The 20276-nt window shown below is 39.6% G+C and overlaps 1 protein-coding gene across 2 annotated transcripts in view; it reads right to left on the minus strand.

Moving 5' to 3' along the window:
- Window positions 1-20276, minus strand: part of DAP (death associated protein) — a 57029-nt gene that overhangs the window by 29997 nt on the left and 6756 nt on the right. The gene's annotated exons all lie outside the window — the stretch shown is intronic.

Below are 20276 nucleotides of genomic sequence, written 5' to 3' on the forward strand. Positions count from 1 at the left end.
AAGGAAAAGGAAGGTAGCTTTTTTTGTTCTTCTGAAGATCACTTTCATAAGTAGTGCAGGGTTGCACGTAGCTCATTAGATGGTAAACCCGCACGGGATGAAACTTTCTGCAAATCTGCTTTTAAAAAGCAAAGCGGGAAAACAGATTTCATCACAGCATCATACTGACCATCACACTGATGAAGACTTCTATATTGTTATATTCACTGAGAATATTAGTTACTTAAGCCAGAAGGGTAAGTGATGGTAGTAATGAGCTGTCATCCTCTGCACTGGCCAGCACTGCATGAGGTAAGGACACTCTGCTAATATCTTGTGTCTAGTTCCTGGACACAAAGGAGCAGCAGAATAAGAAGCAAATATGCTTTTCTGCACTCCCTTCTGTTTCTCAAGATTAATCCCTTCTGCCATTCCACTTTGAATCTTGATTTTGATGTCCTCCTTCCTCTCCCCCTTTCCACCTAGCTCCTTATTCATTTCACCAGGTCTCTCACTCAGTTTTCTGCCCTATCTAGTGCAGTTCAGGTCTCTCTCTTGCAAACAACTCCAACTTCCCGTTATCTTTTCAGATAATTACAATCTTTTCTTCCAAGAGCCTCCTCCTACTCCCTGAACCTCCCTTCTTTGTCCTAGAAAGACATTCATCCCCTCAGGATCTTTAATTCTTCCTCTTATTATCTAGCTCTGATAAATTACTGCTTCGAGACCTTAGTCCCTGGGTATTTCTATAGTCAGGATCCTCTGTTGATTTACTTCCCGTTGCAGGATCAAAAAGGAACTTCAGGAAGCAGAACATTTCCCTGCTGCCGCTAACCAGTACCACTCCAGAGCTGACAGCAGATTGCAAAGAGAGAATAAAACAATTCTTCAGGAAAGAAACAAATGCCTACGTATATTTGTCAACTTGAAAGTTTTGCTAAAAATCTTTCTGGTACTGTTGTGCAGTTTTAGCCCCTATCACAAGGCAAGAGGTGATAAATGTTATGTCATCTCTTCAGAAAATCTAAACAACTGCTAGAGAACGAAGCAAAGATAGGAAACTGGTGGCAGCAGTGAAGACAGCTGCCTACAAAGACAACACTTGATCCAAATTGGTGCCTCAAGTCTTACTTTCCTGAGAAATCATTGTCTTTTCTATTTCAAAGCCAGACTCACAGCAGTATTTGGCAAGCTTCTTTTAATTTTGGAGAAAACCAACCACATTCTGTGACTGCCTAAAAGGTAAATGCCTAATTACACTAGTTTGAAGTGATAACAATAAAACTTCAATTGGTTCCAAGTTTATCTATGCCAGTTGCCAAGCAGTTCTTTTCAGTCTTCGCTTTGATCAGAGAAAGTTACCTTGCTGTCCTTTTAATACCAACTGTAAAATAAGCTTGCAATTAGTTCTTTAAAGTTCAAGTGATTCTAATGAAATCTCTTATGACCAAAAATGCAAATTAATGCTTTAGTTTTACATCTTGATAGTTTAGGGAATTTGGATTGTTCTTTGTCCCAGATACACTGGAATAGGAAAAGAAAATATAACAGGAGCAAAAACATCAGGATAAACATACTAAGATGTCACCAGAACTAGCAATATTTTTATGCCTATGTTAATTAGCAAAGATTATGAAACAAGAGTACAACAGTTTTTTAAAGCATTTGATAAAATGAGCACAAAAACTTGCATTATTTCTACATAAGCAAAATTTATAGGCAGCTGTTCCTAAAAACATGCATGCTTCAGCTCTTCCTTTCTCATTAAGTCAAACAACAGTTAGATAGTAGAGCTGAAAATTATTTTGGTACCAATGTATTTATTGTGTTTCCCAGCACATCAAGCTGTCAGACTAATAATTAGTTTCATTTCAAATTAAACTTGACAGGCAGTCCCTTGGTGAAAGAACATGTGTTAATTTAACCAAAACATACCTCTTCTCTTTCAAGATACCTCCTTCATCAAGCATACAGCTTTTGCGATACTCTCTTCCTGCTAAGTGCTACTGCTCTTCCTGTCATCCACAAATTCTCACTGCAAACACAGCAAACCTCTACTTACCCTCAGGTGACACACAAAAAAAGATTTCCTCCCCTTCCTAAAGAAGCAGACATGAAACCTGGATTTAGGTGTTCTTGTCATTCACTAGTAACATATAAAAACAGAATGGGAGAAAGAACTTCTACATTAGCCTGTTAAACAAGGATGCCAACACCCTCTGACAAACTGACACTTAAGCACAGTACCCTCTATAACTAATTCCTTATCCTCAGACAGATTCTTCATCTATCCATGCCCTTACCCTTTTGCAACTGAGGTTTACAAAGTGGCTCCAGGATTGAGTACAATAACCAAAGTAACACAGTGAGGACACTTGATGTTTAGCTACCAGAAACCAAGGACATCATTGAAAGACAGCTGTCTTCCCATATCTAAGTGAAAAGAAACACTCAAAGAAATGCCAGTAAAATTAGCCTTGAAGACTTGGTATTTTTAATTCAGTATCAGCCAGCATTTCCTCTCATTCACAGGCTCATCTTGCCTCAGGAAAAGGTGTCAGACACACAACAGTAAGCAAACTATGCAAGAATCTGATTATAAGGAAATTTCTTCCTACTATATCACAAGGAGGCTGGCATTTTTTAAAGAAGATAGTTTATACATAAATGAAACTATAAACATTGCTATTGTAAGTCCTTCTTTTTTAAACCCTCCAAAGCTCTTGTTTGCAATGACATTAAGTTTCTAGGTCAAATATACTTCAGCCAAACATTCTTTTTTTTGCTTGGACTTTGAAAAATACAGTTATAAGCTATCCAGTGGCATAAAATTTCACCCCACAAAACAGAAAACGACATAATTAAGATACTACCTGTAGACAGATATTCACAAAATGTTTTGGGTTAGAAAGGACCTTTAAACATCCAGTCCAACCCCACCCTGTCATGGGCTGGGGCATCTTTAAGGTTGCATTGATCAGGTTGTTCAAAGCCTTGTCCAACCTGATATTGAACACTTCCAATGATGGGGCATTCACAACTTCTCTGGGCAACCTGTTCCAGTACCTCACCACCCTCACCGTAAAAAAAAAATAAATCAATCTTCCTTTTATCTAATCTAAAGCCACCCTCTTTCATTTTAAAACCGTTTCCCCTAGTCCTGTCGCTACAGGCCCTATTAAAAAAGTCTGTCCCAATCTTTCTCATAAGCCTCCCTTATATATACTGGAAGGCTGCAATAAGGTCTCCCCGGAGCCTTCTGTTCTCCAGGCTGAAGAAGTCCAACTCTCTCAGCCTGTCTTCATAGGAGAGGTGCTCCAGCCCTCTGATCACCTTTGTGGCCCTCCTCTGGACTCGTTCCAACAGCTCCATGTCCTTCTTGTACTGGGGTCCCCAGAGCTGGACGCAGTACTCCAGGTGGGGTCTCACAGGCAGAATCACCTCCCTCAACCTGCTGGTCATGCTTCTTTTGATGTGACCCTGGATACAGCTGGTTTTCTGGGCTGCAAGTGCACATTGCCGGCTCCTGTCCAGCTTTTCATCCACCAGTACCCCCAAGTCCTTCTCCACATGGCTGCTCTCAATCCCTTCATCATCCAGTCTGTACCAATACTGGCAATTGTCCTGACCTAGGTGCAGGACCTTGCACTTGGCCATGTTGAACTTCATGAGGTTCATACTGGCCCACTTCGCCAGCCTGTTAAGCCTGCTCATCAACCTCAACTCATTGTCCTGCTCTCTTAGGCAGGAAGTGCAAAAGTGTCTGGCAAAGCTGATACTTCAAGTCTGTTAAAGAAGAGAAAGATGTCTGACAGATTTTCACAACCTCCTCAAAGCACTCTTGCAGGATGTTTTATCGAGGAATCTCAAGTTCAGTAGTTATGTTTACTGCATGCCAGGTAATGAAGAACAAAAACATTCAGGACTTACAGATTAAAACCAAAACTCTACATTTGGTTCATGAACATCAGTAACAACTAACACAGATCTCCGCACAGCAGTGGCATAGTTAAACTTAAGATGCAGAAGTTTACGCCATAAATAAATTGTGGAGCTGTGCACTGGATACAGCTTCTCAGTGGGCCCTGATGGAGCACACAGCAGCAGAGAAGCTAATTTGTACCATGTGCACAGTGGAGATATCCCTGCACTAGGGAGCAAAGGTCCCCAAATGCAGATACAGAGGGGAAAAGAAATGTTTAAAGCTAGCACCTCCACACCTCTGCTTACCCAAAGAGCATAACAGCAATCTGATTGCCTTGCAGGGCTCCTCAGTAATACTTAATCGCACCCAGGCTGAGTTGAAGCCAGCTTGCTGTCCTTAAAACTTGCCTGAGTCCCTGAAGAATTTGTTCATATATTACCCAGAGGAGGAGACACTGCAGATACCCATGGATAAAATCTAAAGTGGCCTCTGGGGCAAAAGAACAACTGCCTGCAATTCCTCTTGGATCATCACAGACAGGTGGGAACACAATCCAACCACCAATTTTTTCAGAGGCTGCTTATAGAAGCAAACATTTATGCTGCTTTTGTTTACTACGAGATCATAAATTAACACAGTTGTCGTTTATGAGTCAGAATTGAGGTCATGTGAACAGAATTATTCACATCTACAGAAACTTGAGGGGAGAGAAAGAAGTCACCTTTGTCCCCCCATGAGGTTCTTAATTCTTTTCTCTTCAAGAAGATGTCTCAAGTTGGAGTTACAGCATTAGCAATACAGTCTGCAAATCCAAAAGCACTACAAGCTGGTTCCTGGCCGCCTGGGAGAGCAAACACAGGGCCTCAAACTCTGTCTGTCAGTAACCTCAGGCAAACAAATTCCTCCTCGCTGGTGGAAGTGGGGGAAGGAAGTTAAGTCACATTCTGGCTGCAGCCTAGACTTCAGTCATTTTATCCGTTAACCAGCACAAAACTGTGTTAGCCCATGGCCAGGGCTCCAAAGTGAAGCTTATAAGAGGCAGAGCTACTGCTACAGAAGAGAGATTTAACTGTTTCACCAGTTGTCTGACCTCACTGACAGCACACTGTCTCTACCCCCACCTTTCTTTCTCTCCCCACTACCATGCCAGAGACAGGAATCCACGCAAGACAGCAAGGTACCACGTGAATATTTCAGACAGTAGCCAGACTGCCAGCCGCTCAGAAGTGTTTCAATGCGTGAGGCAAGACAGAGACTACAGTGCAACTGAAGGAATCTGTATCAGATTCTCACGTTGCTGGGGTATTTGATTATAAAAAAAATATCTCTACACACACACGAACCGGTCAGTTTGCTAGGACACCTACCAAAAAAACTTCAGTGATGCCTTTGTAGCTCCTCTGAGAAAGGCCACATGATAAATACTTCCTTTTATTACCTTGTGTTTTCACTAGATGTTCCAGTCTCATGTTATGGAAGGGAGAAAATAGAAGCATCCCACACCACCTCTTTACATGATTTACTGATAATTCTATTAGATGCTTCTTAATTCATGGTACTACAGAATAATTTAAGTTGGAAGGACCTTGGAAAAGACCAGTCCAACCTCCTGCTCAAAGTGGGGCAACTTTGCTGCACCTTGACCAGTCAACTTTTGAGTATCTCCAAGGATGATGATTCCACAACTCTCCAGGCACCTTTTTCAGTGGTTGACCACCATCATCACTATGGTGGGTTTTTTCCTCCTTATGTCTAGTCAGAACTTCCCTTGTTGTTATTGGCAGCTGTTGCCTCTTACACTTTCTTTGTAGACTTCTAGGAAAAGTCCACCTCCATCTTCTCTGTAACTGCTCATTAAGTGGTTTATCTACCAGATTATGTGGTGATCAGGTTCCCTAAAAGGGCTTACTTCTCCTTACCTGTTTCAAATGCATCTTGAAAACACAGGTACAAGATACCAGTTGCTCTATTTCACTAACATGCTAAGGTACCCTAGTAGGTGAGAATGGCTTGACTTTTGCTTTCTTAAACTACTCTTTCATGTCACTTCACTCTTGGTGTATCTGTGCGCAGCTGTGCCCCACACCATCCCAGCTCAATGTCCCCTCTCCTCAGGTGGGCTCTAGCCCTGGCTCACTGCCTTGCCTGCTTTGGTGATGGCAGCCAACATGGGGACCACCCATCCCTGCTGGGGTGCTGTGGGGCTGCGTGTTTTCTCCAGCAGCTGCTCCTGCCACAACTGCTACTTCACTTACAGGATCTTTCACCTGAAGAGAGTATGGCTAGAATAAAGGTGACACCAGTAATTTTTGACTAAAGAAATTGTTGGATTCCCTGCAAAGGCTTTTATTCTTGTAGCCTGTCCCTGTCAGTTCAAAAGATCTCCTGCTTTTGACAACATGGTATCCTCAAGAGGCTTTGATTTAGGAGAATAATCACAGAGTAACTTCCCTCCCTCACAACTTACCAAGTATTATGTAAATTTTAAAAAGTGAATTCCCACATGGATTAACAGAAATAAAGCTTGCTACTCCGTCAAACTTACCTTTATGTTGCAATAGTAACCATCAGTTTTGCCTCTCCCTCCTCCAGCTATTGGCTCCCAGATCAATTAAGAGTGGGGGAGATCAGGAAAACCAAAATAATAGAGGTTCTTGCTTATCATGCACCGTTACAGGGGCAAGCTCTGAACTGGGGCGGTGCGAGGACCGAAGTGAGCAACAGGTCCTTCATGCAGTGAGATCCACCAGCCAGCTTCAGGTCAGTTTTGCACTTAGAGCCGGGTGGTTGTGATCTCGCTCCCAGAATGCAGTAACACCCACAGCCCAAGCACCAGCCTTCAGTGCTCACCAGCCTTGCTGACAGCCTGAGACAGGAGGCTGCATGTCTTCAGAAGACTCTTCTTGCCTCAGGAAATGCTGCTGTTGCTCTGACTTAGAGAGCTTTACTTTTTCACACCATTGAGAAAGTGTCTCTCATCCCAACTACTGCATGGACACATGACAGACATCAGTTCTGATTGTTTCAGGATTGTTTGTAATTACCAGCTGACGAGCACTACTACAGAAGTCAATATTTATGCTGCCAATACTGCTTCTACCAAATGTGAACTCTTCCAGGACACCATCTCCAGAACAAGATCATATCCAAATTTCAAGATGCCTGGCAACAGATGAACCACAGACTTGCAGCCTAAATGAAAATTATCACACCAGGAGAAGCTCATTACCGAGTACAAAAAGTCATGAACGTCAAGAACTACACACTGAATTAAAGCAACTCTACTCTGCATAAAGATTTTTCAGGCTCCTTCCCATACAGCGATATTTCATCCCTTTCAACAGTTTACTTTAGGGAAGTGAAAGTAAGTGATGGAGGTACAGAACCAAATTAAACTTTTAGATCAAAAGCATCCATGTCTTGATATCTATCCGAAGATTGACTAGTCTCACTAGAATTTATTTGCAGAGACCATGCTAGTTAGACTAACATGTGGTGCTTAAATTTTTCATCTATATCTACCAGGTTGTCTTCTCAATTTTCAACTGTAAAAACACAGACTTTTCTCCACAAAATCTCTGCCAGGTTTGTGGTAAAATACTTTTTTCAGTTAACTCTTACATTTCCTTCCTTTTCCATATTTCAAAAGCTAAACCATGTTTTTAGGTGGGTTTTTTCCCCCTTTTAGTCAAACTGATTTTGGCAGATCATGAATCATCAACTAACACTGCAACTCTTATCTCCATCTTAAGAAAATCAAACTGAAAAACATATAAATCAAGGCTATTCTCCTCCCTTTGCTTTTCCTTCTTTTCTTCTATCTGCTAGAAAAGTTCACTCTATATTTATGCCCATGACTATAGTCTGAAGAAACCAGGAAAGAATTAATCATATCCAATTTATGTCACATATTAAAGATAATGATGCAAATCTAAGCAAAGCCTAGGAGAGTTAAAGTGCTAATTCATACACTGCTGTGCCAAAAGTGAACTCCTGGAAGCACTCCTTGGCAATCAAATCTTAAAAAACAAACCAAAACAAACTTATACTTACTTCTTAAATTCCACCCCTGTCCCCTCAGACTAATTCTCAGAATCTAGCCAGGAGAGATTTTCTGTGATACTGTAAACAGTGTCAGGGTTACATCTGAGCAATTAGATTTACATTTTCTCTAGCCCTTTTTGCCTAGGGAATTTTGCAAGATTAAAGGTATTAATAACATCATGTATAACAGCAGTGAATCCAGAGAATAACACTGCTTTTGAGTTCCCTGAATTTGCCATAGAGCCTACAGATGTGCTATAGGCTTCCAATTTTTCAAGTCCCTAAACATCAACCACAAATGTTCTGCAAACTACTGCAGCAGTTCTACTGGATTGCCTCCGTAATCAACTAAAGCCACCATGGCCATTCAGAAGCCAAATTCCCAAGTACTTCTCTTACTCAGTTTTGATACATAAATCTTTGACGAGATCACCATTTTCTCCCAACCCACATATGTCTCTGTTGAAACGGCAACTGATCTTAATGTTAAGTCAGCCTACAACTAGTCGCGCAGTTAAGTCAGCCTACAACTAGTCGCGCAGTTAAGTCAGCCTACAACTAGTCGCGCAGTTAAGTCAGCCTACAACTAGTCGCGCAGTGTTAGACCACATATTCACCTTGCTGGCACTCAGTGGGCAGCAGTGAACACATGGAGAAGGAGATGAAGACAGAGCATGCAGAAGAGTGCTCCTGAAAGCACCCTCCAGAAATCTGCTGCTCAGGAACTTCAGGCTACGTCCTTGTATTTAGTAGCCCTCGACAAGTTATTTTCCATGGATTTTCCAGTGGCTTTTGTAATCCAAAAGTTTTTGCAGAGTTTAGTGATGTGCTTCTGGAGTTCCTCACCATTTAACTACACAAAACAGCTCTGTATCTCCTGGAGACTTGAAGATTTCACTGTTTACTTCCTTGTTGAGGTCACTGACAACAATCAATGGTTTCACTGTTTGCATGTATGAAGTCCTGTGTCTACCATTTCCACAAATACAGATTTTGTTCATTCATTCAAACCCTAATGCATGAATATTTACCCAGAAGCTTGGCCCAACACTGCCTGCTCTGCTGAAAGGTGAAATGGGCTATGGAATCTCATGGCAGCAAACACTCGCTGAAATTATGGCAGACTAAACAAACTGCGAAGATTCAATAACTCCAGTGTTAGCAAACATCATTATAAAAGCTGTGAAAATCTGAAATGTTTTCTAATAGAAATTCTGCTGTGAGGTTCCCTGTACAGACACTTTGTCCCATTTGATAATCTTTTTCACCACATTGTGTGGTAACATAATTAAGTTCAAATAATAAAAAAAAAAGAATGCTGCTTATCTCAGAGAAGCTATTTACTTGCCAAGGTTTCTCTCTTAAATAGGTACAAAGAAATAACTTAGAAAAGGAAATATTAAAAACAAGCAAATAAAGAGTTAATTTGTTTCAGGAACATGAATGCATTAGATTCAGCATATGAATCTATTACTTAGTTCCTTTGTTTGCATATTTTGGTATGCCACCTAGTGAGTATAACAGTGTTAGAAAACTTTAGCTCAGGATTTTCTAGAGAGAAAATGAGTGTATTTTCAAAGTAAAATTACTATAAAGTTACCCCAAAGCAGAGGTTATGTATGTTGGCTAAATATTTGATGTGACTGGTATTAAAGTCTGAATGAATGATCAAGTGAAGAAAAAAAAACCTTCCAGTCTATTTGGTATGCACAGATTCCAAAAAACGCAAACAAGGCTCCTCACTAAATAAGCTGAGTTACCATGGGATATGGTAGAAAACACTCTCGAGGATCAGAAACTGGAAATAAAGCTTAGGAATAAATCAAATATCATAATGATATTTAACAGTAGGATCCTATAAGAATCTTGAAAAGAGGTCTAAACAGCGAGATGACAATATATGCTAATGTTAGTGAATTATACACGATAAAAAAACCTGACCGCATACAGTTACAAGAGATCTCAGAGGAACAATGGAACAATAAAGTGCAAAAGAAGATGACACCTTGATAAATGCAGAATATACACACTGGGAAAAACAATCCTAACTGTACATACATAATGATGGGCTCTTGAACAGTTATTAAAGTCAAAACCAAATGTTGGAATCACCATGGAAAGATTTTTGAAATCAGCAGCTTAATACCCTAAAGGCAGTTAAAAAGACAACTGGAACATAAGAACAATTAAGAGAAGGGAAAAGAAGCAGAAAAATAGAATTATGCCCACATGTAAGTCTGTGGTATGCTTTTACCCTCCACACTGCAATTCTAGTCATCCCACCACAAAAACAAACAGAAAAATAAAAGACAACTCAAGGAAAAAATATACAGTAGAGAGCAGAAGGTAAAACAAATACAGTTATTCACTATTTCTTAGCACATGAGACTTGGAGGGCACAGGCAAAGGTAACCAGGCAAACCAAAAGAAAACACTTTCTGCAGCATACATTACTTAGACTCTGGTACTACCTCAGACTATTATCAAGGTGAGAAAGGTACATATGCTCAAAAGAGAGCTAGAGAAATAGGAACCAGGTCCAATGGCAGTAATTTAATATGATCAGCAAGTTTCTAAGCAGTAATTTGGATTGCTAGATGCTGGGAGAGTTCACCGGGCACGTTCTACACCGGCCCTTCTTGTACACTGCGCTGAAGTACCATCTGCCAGGGAGTGCGGGACAGGCAAGTGAGGACAGGTGGAGCTTCGTGCTGGCCCTGCACAGCCATTCATATACTTGAAAACAGAAATGGGAGGAAGAGATTATAATAAGGTAATAACTCCCGCTTTCCTTCATTATATTAACAGTTCTATATTGTTTTAGAAGACAACAGGCAGGGAGAAGTATGAACTATATACAGTGTCTTAAAAAGCCATTAGCTAATAAACCTTCATAAGCTTAAAAAAATGCTGGAGAGGAAGACAAAATCTAGTGCTAACTATCTTCCTTTTCCCCTTCCCTTTCCTCCTACTATTGGTGGGGAAAAACACTGTGCATTAACTTGGCTAATCTGCTCTTCCCAGTAAAAGGTATTAAAACCTGAAAGAATGATGAATACAATAAAAAAGTATCTTCTAGCCTATTTGCTATGCACAGATTTCCAAAAAAATGCCAACAAGAGTCATTAAACTGAGTTAGCATGGGATACGGCAGGAGACACTCTTGAGGATCAGAAACTGGAATAGCCAAACACAAAAATGACACATCACTGGTTTAAAACATCTATGTCTATTACATAGCTATTTCCATTAGAACTATGCAGCTCCTAAACACCATTTTTATTTCTCAGTGTGACACAGAAAACATAAAAGAGCCAATTCCTGATCATCAGACTAGCTAATTTGTTAGTCAGCTCTGCACAGAAAGAGGAGTATGTACACAGAGGTGTCTCAAGATTATAACTCTTCAGAAAAAAGAGAAGTGATTTTTAGGAAAAAACAGGAAGAGGACAACTGGCAATCACTAATACAGAAATAATTTCAAGGGCAAGACATAATATGAAATAAGAACACGAAGAGTGGAAAACAAGGTGTCATAAAGGGAGATAGTCCAAAAGGCAGCAGCAGGAATAAATAATACATTAGCAGTAGTACTGCAAGTTCTCTGTAATTGTGCTAGCTTACAAGATAGGAAGGAAAAATGGAGTATTAACTTCAAAGCAATTTAGAGGTCATCCAAACCATCCCAATGCAGGGAAGGAACCAGAACAGCTGGCTGTTATCAGCCAGAAGGCCTATGTTTGGAGAAAACAGCAGAACACCAAGCTCCACTCCTTAGAAGCTTTTGAGGTTCTGGCACTTTTTTAACATTGTGAACTGGAACAAGAATAAAATCTTTTAAACGCACCAGTAGAAACAGAATTTTGTAATGTCTGAAAACAGGAAATTATTCTACAGCAGTTTTCAAAGCAGTAAGAATGCTAATTTCATTTAGTCAAAAGCCTTCTAAATAGCCTTATGTGGAAGAATTTGTGGTAATGTTATTAGCGTTACTGTTGATATAAAATAGCATACACATAGCTACATACACTTTTCCTCTAGAATCACAAGCTAGCATGATCCTAGAAAGAAAAGAAGAATCACAGAAGTGGAATGAAATTTCAGCAAACTGAACTCAGTATTTTTACATCACCTCCAAAAGCAACATTTTAACAAACAAGCCAAACACGGCTGTGTATTAGCTGGCCAGTTAATTCATTAGTGCACCACAAAGTCAAAAGTCTGATACACTGAATGCAAATAACTTGTTTATTAGCAACAATAACATGTTTCATATTAGCAAATTAAAAAAAAAAAAGATTTAAAAAAAAATCTAGCAATGGTAGCTTTCCGAAGTAATGCAAAGTACTCTTGATCATGCTAACAACCAAACAGTAAATACAGTTTATCAATGCATGTTCTAAACACCAATATGAAGTCTAGCTCTTCCACTGTACTACCTGGAGCTTTACATTTGTTTTTTTTTAATCAAAAAGAAGGCTTTAAAGTAGGCTTTGGGAAGCAATGACAAACATTCAGCACTGCAAAGTACCACCCCCCCCCCCCAAAAAAATCCAGCATCTGTCTTAAATACACTCCTCTGTATTTGTCATTTTCCCAAAGTGAAATTAAAATTTAAGACAACACCTAACCCAGTCATACCCTCAGCATGTCACCATTTGCAAGCTTAATGCTACGTCCCCCCAGCCCAGAGAGAATCCCAAGGCAACCCACACCAGTGAAACCAAAGACACTGAGACTCTGGGACTGTCCGATTCAGTACTGCAGGATGGGGTGCTAGATGAAGCATGCCATGGGTCTCTCCATAATTGAGAGTTAGTCTAGAATTTAATTATGGCTCTAACAATCTGGAAAAAAAAAAGTTAGATTTCAAGATCATTAGGGAAAAGGATGAACCACTTTGGTTGTACCCTGCAGAAACAAAACCAGCTCCTCTTTGACCGTGTTAACAGCTCCAGGCTCACTGTGTTATATATATTGTAAGGAGTGAGTCCCAGAGAAACTGAAACTCATCAGAACTAAGATTTGTGTGAATGTTGCTGAAGTATTTTTTACTAATTGCCATTTATTTAACAGGATGCCTGTGACCAAGATGCCATCATTGAAATGTAACAATAAAATCAGAAGGCAGCAAGCCTACTGCAACAAACGCTTTCCCATCAAATAATGAGCTGCAATGAACAGCTCTATCAACTGCTACAGCAGACTAAAACAGAACTCTGATGATAATATAACAAACGTTTTCAGTGTTGTCTTTAATTATTTCCTGCGTATCTCCTGCTTGTAGTACCAGTGTCCTGGGAGCAACTGACTGAAATTCCCTCATTTGGCCCAGTAACAGTTAACAAATTATAATTCTAAAGTTTAATATTAAAATAAACTGCTTTAAAGTTCATTGTCTGCTGTAGCTGAGGCAGAAGAAACTTACAGAAGAGGAAGGTACTAGTTGAAAAACTAGATCTCCCCCCCACCACCCTTGGCACACATGGTGTCAATCTCACACACCTCCTACTCATTTTTAGCTCATGGTGACTTCACTTCAAACATAGGGTTTTGATTCTAAATAAATGAGTAGCATCTGGTCCTCTGGCAGCTTTTTCTGGTAGAAATTCATACCTTTAGCTTTAGAAATGCTCTTGGTGTTGCTGAATACTTAAATAATAGAGATTTGGGGTTAGCTGACATAATGAAAAGCATTTGATTATACTTTTGGGTTTGGAGATTTTTGTGCTTTATACTGCCTATGTAATCTCTTTCAACACTGTCCTTGCCTTCAAACTGGCACAGTGACCTTCATCCCATCCATTCCACTACTTCAGAAAGATACCAAGAGAAGAGCACAAAGCAAAATGCCATCACCCCTGCTATTAGCTTAAGTTACTTTTCCGTACAGACGTGGAATGCCAGGCTAACTAAACTGTGTCACTCACAAGATACTACTTCCCTTCCCATCCGTTTTCCTCTCACATATGACTAAACTTTTCTCACTTTCCTCATCACACTGAATACAAATTATAGACTTTCATTCTTTTAAAATCTTTTTCTTACACCAGCCTGGCTGACAATTCAACTGAGCTTTCCAGCTAATTTCATAGGACAGCATATGTTTCTTTGGGACCGAACCCGGCTCTTGCTGAGCTGGATGGCGTATCTTCTATTCACTTTGAGGGGGAAAATATCAGATCTTTTTTAGTTCTTTCACACATGCACACAGTACTTCAGGAATATGAAAAGAGCTATCCATATAATGTCATAACTAGCACTTACACTGATGGATTTATCAACCTACTGCTTCAATCATCAAGAAATACTGGAAGCATGATACAGTCTTTCAGAAGACTCACATCTTCCTGTATGAGAATACTTCATTCATAATCTCGTCTAGCTTTTTCTCCATTCCCTACATTCACAGGTATTTTCACTTCTTAAATGGAGATATTTTTCTTGCCTTACAGTAGTTCTGTATTTAAAAGTCAGTATTACATGTTCTGTGCTCTATAGTTGAATCTGTAACTGTATATGCATTTGATATGGTTCAACACAGGTCATAGCAATTACTGTGCTACTTCTCCAAGCAACGGGCCATCTGCAGAAGGTATTGTCCTGAAAATCACATCAAAACTGCTAATATTGGGGTTTGATTTTATAATTAAACAAATTAGGCATATGTAAACTTTATTAGACTTGAGCATCTGCTAATCATAAAAACTATGTAAAAGATTAAGACACAAAGATGAATCACGAGGTGGGAAAATGCATTGAAGGCAATATCGCTTATGTAAAGGAGAAGAGTGTGACACTATTAAGAAGCTATTCCCTTAACTGTGAAGTGAATTTAAATCCAAAATAATAAAGATGAGGGAGGAGAGGGAAAAATGCACTAAGCATAGAATCTTTTTGGAAAATAAAGATGTTTTGAAGGAGGTAGGAAGCTATTTCCCTCACTGCACTACATTCTGTACTCTGCTTATTAATACTACAAAATCATAGTTGCAAATTTTTTACAGCTCTTTTGACAGCATAACTTCCTTTTAGCCTTTGGAATATTTAACCACGTAAAGAAAAAGTTACAGTCACACCAAACTCTGGTATGACAATGGGATAATGCCCAATGTTTACTGCAGTTTGCGTCTTTCCCAGAAACTGCAAGCATGGTGTTCACAGCAAGGCTGCTTTTTGATTGCATTTCTCTCAGCCATCTCATCCTCTTAAGGTCAACTGTCTCCAAAGCTCCACATCTGAGTAATGAGAGCTCAAAGGCCAAAGACATGAATAAACATCCTCAAGAGTCATGTCCATTACCATCCATACATTTAATCAAGTTCCGTTTTTTATATGGTCAAGCATAAAATGGCAATATGCAGTCTGCGAACATAATCTTTGTTTAAAGCCACACCACCTCACAGAATCAGGCCCCAAAAAGAGGAGAAAAAAGAGGTGGTTAGAAAAGTGGTGGAAGAAATGTGAATTCTGACAAAGAGGAGGATCTGGATATTGACAGATGCTCGTACTTAGTGAACTCCTTCAGATCTGTCTCCATGACACAATAACCCAGGGCACCTTTTAAGCCAAGACTTAAGCGGCCCTGCTGTCAGAAAGGGAGACTCAGTCAATCCTCTAGCCACCAAAGCTGCACATTTCCTCTCCAAATGTAGCAGCCTGTCTCAACCTGTCTCTTTCTTTTGACTTTAAATATTCACCATGCTGAGTCAATGCCTGCTTGTTTTTCCAATATCTTGGTTTTATAGATGCATGAACACAGGTAAAGAGGTCTTTTTTCAGCTTTATGTTGGTGAACTACGCAGGAGAAACACTAATGGGCTATTCACTCTAAGTTTTTATGGAGGTACAATGCTACCTGTTCAGGGAGGTTTGGTTTCCACGTTTAACAAGCTGGAAAGTATCACCCTTTTATTTTTTTCTTACTTCAACTCCCAAGATCTCCCTCTGTCAAACACCTGTTGTCTCTACAACAGACAACATTAGAACTAACTGGACTGAAACACCTTCATCCATGACAGAAACTACCTCCTACAGGACCTGTGTGCAAGCAAGCTGAGCACCGGATGTCATTTCCCAGGACTTGGCTGTGCTGAAGGGCAGCTATTCCCAAGTTAAAGGGTCAGGATTTTGACTCCACAGTTTCTGCCCCAGCTAAATAACCAGAAAAATAGGATGAAGTATAAGGAGTAGAAATAGCTTCAACCATTTCCCTATTTAGGGTGTAAACATACAAACCTGCTCTAATGGCTTAGTTGTATAATCTACTTTATATTCTTTAAATGGTGTCAGACATTTGCACAAGGGTCATTACAAGGCAAAAATTAAAGATATTTCAATGACAGCAGAATCTTCAATGGCAAATGAAAAATAGAAGTAATGCCTGTGGCTTATTTCTTGTCAAAAGAGCAAAGTGAGAGAAAGGAAAAAACAAATTTACTCTTGAATGAAAGTATATACCCACAGCCTAAATTTTTGAGATTTCCACTGCCCTTCTACAAGAAAAAAATAAAAAAAAAAGCAGGTGCAGCTTAACTAGCATATTCAGACTTTACAAATAACACACAGAGATACCTGAAGGATGACAGGGACCTTTGACAACTCGTCTCTCACCATATAACTAAGTACTGAGACGGGCTCTTTGATATACGGACACCCATATGCTTCCTTAGCATGATTTTGCTTTTGAGTCACCACATTCTAAATTATTCTCTTTTTTTTTCCTTTTTCTTTTGCACAATGAGTATAGCTAAGGCAAATATCCACATCCTAAACTGAATTAAAATCCAGGCTGCATAATTTGTTCTTTCTAGAGCTAATGGAAAAGTCAGACATAATGCTGGATTCACAATCTTCAGGTATGTTTAAGACACAAAATGCATACAATTAACTTATGTATACTAAGAAACCACTCTACTGCATTTATATTCAGTAATTAAATCACTGTAATTACCCACTTTGTTTCAGAAATACAACAAAAGAGAAGGAAAGAAAGCCTTTGCTGTTTACCCTGTTTGTTAAGACAAAATGAGCCAGATATTTGCTTTAGATATTTTCTTCAATCCAGATGCTAATATATAATTATAGTTTCTTCTTCTTGAGGTCCCAGAGTGACAATTAATGAAGCTCTTGTGCAAAACTGAACAAGCAGCTCTCACTTCAATTCAGGAGTATTTATTATGGCTTGAGTCAGATGCTAGCACAGAAGCCAGCGTGATACTGCAAATCTCAGTTAAACATGCATTCTAATAAATCCTAGGACTATGAGTAGCCTACTTAATCCAAATATTTTCTATGACAACATACAATCCCGAAAAAAGATGTTTTTTATTCATAACTCTACTTCTAATTATATGTTTCACTTTCATCTAGCATCACAAAAAAACCCAAACCTGCCGGCAGCAATCAGATGACTTTCAATCAATCAAAACTACAATCACATCCAAAAAACAAACCAGCACAAGTCTTATGCAATTACAGAAACATAAGAAAGTCAGTAACTGATCAGACCAGAAGTTAATCTAGCTAGTATTCTATCTCTAACCAGGCTGATCAAAATCACTGGTGTCCTGAAGAACACATGGGCCAAGCACCCTATCTCACAGTCAAGTTTGCAACAGTGCCACTGGCTTTGGGTGCCACACACATTTTTTTAGTTCACCTAAACCAAATGATGCAACCCATCCCGTCTTTCACTGAGTGTTCTCCATATAATCATATCCAGCCATTCCTCTGAGTAAAGCTATATTTATACCAGATATATAAAGTTATTTCCATTACCGCTCAAGGCCGAGAACTGTCTTGTAGGAATAGTTTAAATTTGTATAAAATCATCTTACCACATATTGTTTTAAGGGATCACAAATCACCATTAAGACAAGTCAGCCTACCATTTCATGAAATGGTAGGTTGTCATAACAATTTTACTTTAGGAGCCAGAACTGAATAAAATACTTTGCAGAGTAAATTACAGTAACTGGATTGCAAGTTGCTAAATAAATGTCAAAGAAGATATACCTGGTGAACGTTACTTTAAAGTCACCTTTATTACAGCACAGTTAGCTACTTCAGGGGTGTTTACCTGTATCAGCTTTGTTTACATTAAGACTAGAAACAGTGACCCAATGCCTTTTCCTGCAAGCATGCTGCAAAAACAATGCCAGCTGTCTCCAAAGCCACAAGTACTTCTACAGACTCTAGCCAGAAGCTTTCTTGCTGAGCAGCTGCTCAGAATTGTGCCATCGTGGGGAAGACACTCACTCCCGGAGTTCCCAGGGAGCTCTGGGACAGCTCAATATCTACTGCCACTATTTACTGCCAGTTCCACTAATCTGTCCTCAACTAAGCCTGCAATGAGATTAAAATAATCACTCAATCATCCTAGCCTCCCTCTTCACAGACACACACAAATTATGCTTCTTTGCTTTATTATTTTCTCTCACATCACTGTCAGCTGCCAGTATCACCTGGTAATAATTGCCTGAAGGTCTGTTTGCTTCTTTGGACTTTGAATGCAACACGGAGTAGAGATTGCATCATATCGGCAATACTACCTTAAAATGATTGTCTTAAAATGGCGAAGACTAAACCCGTGAGAATAGAAAGTGATGTCCCCTTGCTTAGCAAAAGGACATAAAATACCAGCTAGCAATGATCAAGAAATACACGTGTCGGTGCTGGAGAAACCAGAACAGGCTAGTGGCCTTTTCTGCCCATCTCCTGATAAACCTTCCTCCACAGGCATCAGAAATCCAAGTGTTCTAGAAGGGCGCCGTGAGTCACCAGCAGCAGAGACAGAGAAAGTCCAGGGGACTGCACCTTCCAGCATACAAGCAGCTGACATGCTGCAAATGTAATTTAATTTTGACAAACAACTTTATGTACTATGGCCTGTGGAGTTTGCTTATTCTGTCTACAGCTAAATAACTTCTTGCTCACATCCATAGCTTGTACAGCCACCGGCTGCAGAAGTATTCCCACAGGAGCCTACAAAAGGCACATTAAACCCTTTCCCTCACAGACACAAAGGTTTCCCAGTTCTACCAGGAAAAGAACTTCTCTCAGACATGTAAACCAACTTACAGTTTTGTTTTATAATTCATGCTGGTTCCCATCTAACTATGTCCCTCCTGCTGCTTTCCTTCTCAAGAGGATTAAATCAAAGACATAAAAAGTTCAGACCAATGTTTTTTGCATTAATATACAGGCTCAAGAATAGCTGTATATCAGGCCTAATACAGACCGATAATGTATCCTCTACAAGAAAACCAAAGCAAAGAGCACACTCTAAGTGCATATTTTGACAATAAAATCTGATCAGGTGGCTGAGGGAATGGATATTATGAGGTGCACCAGCTACCTATTCCCTATTTAATAAGGTAGCTCTAGAGGTCATTAAACTTTCTCCTCTGCCTTTGAAGCATAAAAATTTCTCATAGACCTGCTTTACGATATTAATATACAGTGTGTATTTGTTAGCATCTTAAGATCAGGAGTGCACTCCCTCTCCCGATCCTTGTCAGCTGCACGCTGTTTTGCACTGCGGGTTGGTCTCAGGACACCTGACCTGGACTCCCTGCAGATGATGCTAAACTGGAACGTGCAGTCCAAGGAAGCCCCTAACATATGCCACCTAGGATTGGTCCTTCAGTCCAGAAGACCAGACTAACTAATCTCCAAAACACACGCAGTGTGAACACGAAGTCCTCAGCACCAACTTTCCCACTGCAGATCTGCTTCTATTGTGCCACAGCACCTTCTAAAGCTGACTCAAGACACAAATATCTAGGTTAAACTTTAACTTTTCCCTACACTGTTTGAGTGAGAGGGGAAAGCTATGATCCTGTTTGAAGAAAGGAATAAAGTTGATAACTGTGGTGTAACAGGTTTATATCTGCGAACAGGTGTAAGAAGCCTTCTCATTTGGATTCTCTAACCCTTACCATGAGTTTGGCACGCCATGGAAATGTAAGAATAAGCAGGTATATAACACCTTAAATAAAAGGATATAACCCCAGGCAAAGTTTAAATTAACCATAAGAATGATTCCTTCCTTTGGACAAAACTTGACTGCAGTACAGACTCTGTTCCAACTTACATTCCACTGAACAGAAATACAAGATGACCAACCTGTTTAATAAAGAAATGGCCTAAAATTCCATTCTTCTGCCTTTCATTTGAATATATTAAAATTACTTTTCCCTTCTCACAAATGTGTTTCCTATTCAAGCTGTGATTTAGTAAACACGTTCGTTCTTATTTACACAGACATTTTCACAATGCCTATTTATTACCATTGTTTTTTATGTAAAATAATCATCATATAAGT

This window comes from Balearica regulorum, chromosome 2, assembly GCF_011004875.1.
Source record: "Balearica regulorum gibbericeps isolate bBalReg1 chromosome 2, bBalReg1.pri, whole genome shotgun sequence".
NCBI classification, from domain to species: domain Eukaryota; kingdom Metazoa; phylum Chordata; class Aves; order Gruiformes; family Gruidae; genus Balearica; species Balearica regulorum.